This window comes from Acanthochromis polyacanthus, chromosome 12 (assembly GCF_021347895.1).
Source record: "Acanthochromis polyacanthus isolate Apoly-LR-REF ecotype Palm Island chromosome 12, KAUST_Apoly_ChrSc, whole genome shotgun sequence".
NCBI lineage: Eukaryota > Metazoa > Chordata > Actinopteri > Pomacentridae > Acanthochromis > Acanthochromis polyacanthus.
The window spans coordinates 18,272,631-18,281,229 of NC_067124.1; positions in this window are offsets into that span (position 1 = coordinate 18,272,631).

The window sequence follows — 8,599 nt, forward strand, 5'->3', positions numbered from 1 at the left end:
GGACTAAGTATTTGTAGCTGTTTCTATGACCGTTCTGTTCACACATGCAGCACTCATCCCAGTGTTTATTACAAGTACACCAGTGAGGAACTTCAGTAAACCCAGAGTCAGCAGTTTTATATTTATGTAATTAACCTCACAAATGATCTACATTAGGTGTCAGCCTTCAGGTAAACTAAGCATGAGGTGGGCGGGACATGGAAGATAAGCAGGTGAATGTTTGATCATACAGGCTCTTTAACCTCTGTCTTCTGAGGAAAGTCCGAGCCTCGGCTTGTCTAAAAGAACCTGATCTGACAGAAAAGGATCGTTTTCATTAACTAACCGTTATCTCTGCAGCTTTGATGCAACACAATAGTTATGTCTGAGTCTACCACTGGAACAATTAGGCCAAACCTTTACAATATAAAATTATAATCAAGCAGTTAATTATAGTCACTGTGAAAGGAATTCTAGATTGCAGAGTTGTATTCGAGTTTCATAAAACATGTGAAGTAATAACTGTGTGACAATAATTATATTTGACTATCCTGCATTTAAACAAGGATTGACTAACTTACAGTGGTGAATTTTGTGGACCTACTCCAGCATGTCTGGATGAAATTGTGAAGCACAATTCATTATATTCCAGCTGGTTATGCCAACAGATTGGCCTCTAGTGCCACTTCAGTGATTATAGCTAAAGTGTGCCAAATATTGAGAACAAGCTGGCCATTTGTTACCTCCTCTGCTTTTAACACAGAGTACTTGACCCTGTTCAGAAACCACAGTTACAAGCAGATCTTGTTCCTCCAGGCTGCTGTCTCTGACCTGCTCCACTAACTGACTCAGGAACTGATTTATCATTCATCAGACTGTGTAAGTTATCACTGAGTAGTAAGTTTAAGGCCTGCCTGCCTGCAGCAGCAATCACTCTTTACCTACCTGCCATCACAACACAGAAAACCATGAGTACTCATGCAAGCTTTAACCCACATCAATTTCACAGCATGGAGACATGCACACATTTTTGCACCCATTAGGAACAGTCTGACTGACATGTTAACTACAAGGAACCAGGAAATGACTGTGGCAAAGCTCAAACCAGAGAGGAATGCAGGATTGTAATCTGTGGTGGGTTTTGACACAGGTCTGTAACAGCAGCAGGCAGGAGATCCAGGGAAGGGGGTCCAGAGGTGGAACAGAGTCCAGATTTGTGGCATGTGTCTCAGGTTCAGCATGAGACACCAGGCAGGCAGCAGGTCTGAGCACTTTGCAGACAAGAGCAGAGGTTAAATGGGAGCTGAGCCAGTGTTTTATGCAGCATGGGCGCTGATTGGCAACAGGTAAGTCACACTCTGCTGCAGGTGTCCTCACTCAGCTGATTGCACTGTTGGATCAGTGCACATACATCCACACACACCCACAGGAAAGGGAAAAGGAAAGGAGGGAGAGGGTATTCTGACAGTAGCAACCAGAGGAGGCAGGAGAACAATGAGGGTTTAGCTAGTGAAGCATACCAACACAGTTCTTCTGTGATGTGAACTGACTGGCCAATGTGCATGTGTGTGTCAATCTGGACTCCGGTAGGATAACATTTCTGTATCCCAGTGGCATATGTAACTGAAACACTTTCGTGTCCCATATCATATGTCTTTTGATAGCAATATCAGCACAGGACAAATGATCACTGTCATTCATTTACATAATCAATTAATCATAGGTTGATAAGGCTTAACTTTTAAAACTTACAACACTTGTGTGACAGCAGATGTAAACAAAGTATTATGTTGACATCTTATCAGGGTTGAGAGGTCCTTACATTCATACTTATCTTCTCTCGCATGATGTGGGCTATGCACAGTCTCACATAGTTATGAACAACAGTTTGTAGACACTTGTGAAGACCATGTGAGCCAAATACTTTTTCCAGTGATTCCTACAACTCAGTTCTCTATAATGGAAGGAATGAAGCAGATGCGTCGTTGTCACAAAAAAATAAACAAAAGAACTATCATGCATTTTGGTTCTTTCATAGATTTATTTTAGGTCTTCAAGAAATATGAGCTGGTTAAAAAATATACATACATAACTTGATTTATCATTTTTGTTAATGGAGAAAGCTGTGTTAATCAAACTTAGTTATTGTTTTGACCTCTTAACTTGTTTTGAAAGAATACGAGCAGTGACAGCTGCTGATTTCTCTGAGCCATTGTAAATAAGATCTGTTTTATACACAAATGCTGCAGCAGAAAAGTTTAGGGGGCTTTACACACATCTGAAGCAGCAAATTAATTCCTTCAACAAGTCTGGAAAGTCACTTCGAACCACTTTAAACAGCTACAGACCCCCAAATCAACCGTGCACACCACTGTAAGTCTAAAATGACTGCCACAGTTGTGTCACTGCAGTGATCAGCAAAGGAAACACAAGACATCACCTGGAGCGAAGAGACAGTTGGTCAGGAAGGTCAGGGGTCTATTATGACTCACCACAGAGCAACTCTGCAACGAATTAGAAGCTGCTGGAGCACAGACGTCAGTGTCCATGGTCAAATATTTTTACATCGTCATGGGCTGAGAGGCTGCTCTGCAAGAAGGAAGACCTGCCCCTAGAAACAGCTCCTTAGAGCTCGATGAAAGCTTTCTACTTGGAAAAGAAAAGGCGTTCTGGAGGAAGGTTCTATGGTTAGAGGAAACAAAAATTAAGCTATTTAGAATTCAGATTTTAGTCCTGGCTTAAGCCCAGTTGAGAACATGTGGACTGAGCTGATGAAACAAGGCTCTTTTCAAGCCAAATTTAGTTGAACTGTACCATCTCTGTGAAGACACACCAGAAGCTTATGAATGGTGAACAAAAACTGAGATGAAAAGAGATAAGGCACATTTAGCAAATTTTAGCATTGCTGTATGTATATTTTGACCTATCAATTTTTGTCATATTTCTAGAAAACCTATCATAAATTTTTGAGAGAACTAGAATGCAGTGTTTGTGACAAATGTGCTTGTGCTTTGATTATTCCATCATAGTAATCTGAGAGTTCTAGGAATCACTGGAAACTCAAGACTACCATGATATACATGGTCTTTAAAAGTGTATATAAGCTTTTTCTCTACTGTATATGCAATTGTGTAAAAAAGAAAGAATAAAAGAATACTTAGCAAAAAAACTTCACGAAATAATTATTCAATAAACTGAAAATTGACAAGCATAAATCTGAACTCATTCATAAAATTCGCATTCGACACATAAATCGGTTTGAATTTGGAAATGCAAAGATTTGCTGCTTTTATGTTTCACTTCAGTTGAGCATCATTGGGTTAGGAAAAACTACAGCGGTTTTAACTGATTGCAGCAAGCAAAATAAAGATGTGAAAAGGAAATGTATTTAACATATCACTGCGCTGGTAAATTGATATACCCAGTGTGTGAATGTAGCAGGTGAATGTAATGTCTTATTTTTAAAAACAGCAGCAGCGTGATGGATTCAGCACTTAAGTGTTTTTTCTTAATAACACTGATGTGTTGCACAAAGTGACAGAATCTGAATTTGTCACTGGGAGTCAAAGAACCAAGTGCAGAGAGAAAACACAACAGCCCAGGAAGGTTTTGAGAAAATAGGAAAGCGAACAGGGAAACTGACAGGGGAAAACAAACAAAGTAACGTTAGGGGCATAAGGGAAGCACTAGCGACCTCTGGGGATTAGCAGAAAAATAACTAGCCAAGAACTAAATCCTGGAATGAAGTAAAAGCTACGGAAAACAAAGCCATACAAACTCTACTAATCGAGTACCGGCTTTATGCTCAGAGCAATCTAAGAGGAAATCCAAGTACTACAAGGCTAGGAACAGCTAGAATTAGTTCAAGGAGTCAAGGCTACAGCAGCAGCTTAGTCGTAGTTATTTTTATGTTCTAGGTACACATTTAATAAACATTGCATTTTTTTTTGCTAGTATGTAAACATAAGTATCAGACTCTATATTGGGGTAAAATCTGTTGTCTGTTTGTGACTAAAGACCACTGAGGTGATCTTTCCTTCCAGAGGTACAAATGGATACAATCTATGAAAGAGAAAAGTACCCTTCCTGTGTGGAATAGTCTATCCATCCATCCATCCCTCCGTCCAGCCATCCATCCATTCATCCATCCATCCGTCCATCCGTCCGTCCATCCGTCCGTCCATCCATCCGTCCATCCATCCGTCCATCTATTCATCCGTCCATCCATCCGTCCATCCATCCGTCCTTCCGTCCGTCCATGCGTCCGTCCATCCGTCCATCCATCCGTCCATCCGTCCATCCATCCGTCCATCAACAGATTAGCTGTATGAGCATTAGTTGCAACCACCTGAAATAGTTAAAAAGAAAAAAGCTTAACCAACTGCAACAGTTCAACCATTCTTTCACTTTAATGCACGAGTAACCAAAGCTAATACTGTTATGCTATTTTACCAACAGCTCACTATCTAGAGGAGGTGTCATACCCATGACATGAAGGAAAAGGGGAAAACAAATACCCAGGGCTGAAAATGGAGGAGTCCTGGCATAAACTATGACAATGATAATATCTCACTGAGTACCTTTAATACTTATCAGACAGATTGCAGGTTATACTTCCTTACATTTACTTTAGTAACATTTTAGTGCAGAGCTTTCCCTTGTAATTAAATATTTTTACAGTGTAGAATTAGCACTAGTTCTGCATAGATAATGGATGGATCAATAAACACTCCCTCCACTACGGCTGCAACCTGTCTTTCTGGAAACTGCGTCCAGTTTGCTTGTGACAATCCAAAGACTTCTTTGAACTGCTTTCTTTGAAAGTTCTCTCGATTAAAACCTCTGTTGTGGTAGATGGTGATGCAGCCGATTGTGTTTTGGCCCATGTGTGGTTTCTTGCTGTGTCCCACTTAGCTGTTGCTGAGTCCGCCCCACATGAGACATTGTGTTTGTCAGGGCCTGTGGGCGGCAAATATGCTAAACATTAAGTGCTGTGAAACATGACAGATCACTTGTTTCTTGAAGAGGAACGACCTCAGTGAATAAGAACACTATGTATTACATAACTATAGCTATGATAAACATTGGAATCTGGGTTTAAGAGGTTAAACTCTGCATTGTGTCCCTGAATTCTAGCAAGACGCTAGCCCTAAAAGAATCCAATTAGTCTGGGTTCCAGTAATCTCTCTTGACAGACATCATGCAGAATAACGGCTGCTCCTGCTGTGTGATTCCACATAGGACAAACATGTCTTGACATTCAAACGCTGTCTAATTACGACTGGATGGAGGAAGTACTCATAACTGTAAGCAGAGATTTGGCAGGAACTTTTACAGAAACACACCAACAGGTCTGCACATGGTAAATGCTGTAGGGTGGGGAGACAAAAATGTCCTATTGACAAATCTGAATGTCCTGCCCAAACGGTAAGGGTAATAAAACAATAATTAAAATCAAAGTTCCTTACCTTTAACCAATCTTTTTAATATTTGTCAGACCTTGGTGCATTGTGAAGTGAGCAAGCAACAAGCAAAATGGAATAGGGTTTGTGATCTCCTGGATGCCCAAATCCCTCAGAAGGACATTGCCAAGATTGCTGGCATCAGTGAGAGGACCATTCGCCGCATCCAGCATGCCAGACAATCCAGTTTGGGCACCAAGAGAGCTCCAGATGGTCCTGGGAGTCTTGAGCTCAGATGGCAATAAGATGCCTCCCTACTTTTTCAAGCCAGATCAGAAAATCGGGGCTGATGTGTACTACAAAGTTCTGAGATACACCGTTTTGCCCCGGCTGAAGGCCACCTACCCTGACAACAACTATGTGTGGCAGCAAGATGGGGCTCCTGCTCACACATCAATCAAGGTCCAAAAGTTCTTTGAGTAGAATGTGTCAAACTTCTGGCCCAAAGGCATTTGGACCCCGAGCTCACCTGATCTAAACCCCCTGGATTTCTTCTGATGGGGCACCATTGAGTTGAGGACTAATGCCACCCCTCATGCCAATATGGATTTACTTAAGGCTGCATTCTCCAGGGAATGGGAGGCCTACCCCAAGGAGGATATCAGGAGGGCCTGTGCCTCTTTCAGAGGCTGTATCGAGGCCTTCATCATGGCTGATGGAGGACATATTGAATAAACATGTTCTGAAAGCTTTAAATTTGTGTTCTTCAAGAAATCAGTTCAAAATTCCAAAGAATAAAAAAGTTATACCCATTTATAGTTGTTTTTACCTGACAGGACATTTTTGCTTCCCCACCCTGTATGAGGGTGTTGGTTTATGTATTCAGCTAGTTCACTTATATTTAAAACACTTTAACATTAGAGTGAGTTACGTGATTATATGTGTTTCCACAAATCATTTACCAGAATTTTGGAAGTCTTTTTTTTTTTTACCCAATCTGAATTAGCATCTACAGAATGATCCACAGAGAAACAACCCCACAACCCACGATTGGCTGCCGACATCCCAGAGCCAAGCACCACACGAGACCCTCAGTGGTACTGTTACCATACCGTGAAGGTCAGAGCAGTCTTCTTAGCACAGTGGACCAACATAATATCAGGCTGGTGGTTTGAATCCTGTGGCAGATTGGTGTATATTTGTCAGCATATTTACTGCTGCAGTGAATGGCCAATATGAGCACATGGGTTCTGTAAAGCGTCTTGAGACAATTTGACCTGTAATTGGCGCTACATAAACAAAATTTAATTGAACTGAGTGACAATACTATACTTAAGAACTAATGATCTTGTACAGTATAAACATGATTATTTATGCACGTACTCAAATGACTTGAGTAAGTGTAATCAAATGACAGCAAACTTATTTTCCTCTCTTTAAACAAGCACCTGACTGCACACGAGATGCTCGTCTGTGTGGAGACTCTTCTCTGCTCTGTTGGAAACCATGTGATTCTATGAACACAAGCTGCAGCTGCACAGCAGAGAAGAATCTGTTTTGCCTGTACCCCACGGACCGAACAGCTTTCTGTCCTAGATACAGCCCTCTGTCTCAGACGCTGTGTTTACTTGGGATTTTGTCACAACTCTGCTTGGGTGGTTGAGAGGCCTGAAAAACTAAATATGTGAAGTATAGAGATGTTTTGTGGGTAGGGATGCTGTAGAGCGGCCAGGCTGACAGAGGGGGGCTGAGGGGACATGTTTTGTCAACAGACATGGAATTTTACAAGAGTCTTGGTTAGGCCAGCACTATGCCGTGTTTCCATAAACCAGAGCAGTTCCTCACTGGCCTCTCAAACAATGAATCCCAAAGAGGAGGGACAGCTGGAGCCAGTGTAACACCGCAATGACATGGAACAGCTTCGCTTTTACAGTGTATAGACATCATAAAATGTAGATAATATTTGGAAGAAGTATTTGTTTGGAAGCTTCGGTTCTGCTGTAAGTTGAGAGCAACAGCTGCTGTACAGATACGACAATGGTATGCTGCTTGTTTTGTTATATTGAAAAGGAAAGTTAATGTCGTTTCTTTTTAAATTTTAGAACTATAACATGCTTCTTCTGGCACACATGACAGAGAGGTTGGAGACTCTGCAGAATGCTGCCTAGAGATTCCTATCCAAGAGTGATCAGCTCCCATGGCCCATGCCTCTTACCCTGTGCAGCTCTTTTAAAACCAAGTTTGATTTGGTTTGGAGTCTGATTTCAGATATATGCACAGAGATCGTGTTTTTGCAGTCAGGTTTAGCATGTTAAATCTCCTATTTTTCCTTTGTGTGTAACTGACAGGACATTGGACCGTGCTGCTGGAAGCAGAGAGCAAGTTGTCCCCTGGCATTTGTTAGAGTAGATATTGAATTATTCCATGCCAACTCACCTAAGGTCAACCAGTTGAAGTCATGGATTTTCTTGAAAAAATCATGCAAAAATGTCTACCTAAACCATGGAATCTTACAAAATCCCACAGTTCTACTGCAAATACTTGAAAATAGGCCTTCAGTGTTGAATTTTTATAACTTCAGCTCTACTTAATTTTTCATAGGACTTGGCAGATTTTTTTTTTATTGAACATCCCAGAAACCTCAAGAAATAGTTGGAACTTGCAGTCATGTCAATAAGTTACGCACTCACAAAACGTGGCAGGTTTTTTTCCTGAAAACCTCCTCCAGCTCTGCTCTGTGTGTGCCAAGTTCAAGCTACCTTGGAGAAACTTAAGGGCAAAGTGTCCACTCCTGGCCAGCTCACCACTGTTTCATATTTTATCCATTTGTGGATAATGGCTCTAACTGTGGTTCACTGTAGTCCCTAAGTCTGAGTCAATGGCTTTGTAACTCGATCCAGACTGATAAATGTGAGTGATTTTGTTTCTCATCTGTCCTTGAATCTCTTTAGAACATGGCATCAAATGCTGCTTTTTGAGACCCTTTAGCTCCTTCACAAGCCTGGCAGTGATCATATGAGGGTGTGGATGGTGAAGCTGAACCCAACCCCCACATGAATTTGGTCCTTTGGTAGACTGGTGAAAAGTAATTGCCCCTTCAGGGAAAATACATTTTTGCACAGGGCAAAATGGACAAATTTTTCCTTTAATGAATGAAATCTTCATTTGAAAACTGCATTTTCTTGGGTTATGTTTGTCTTATATTAATATCACGTTAA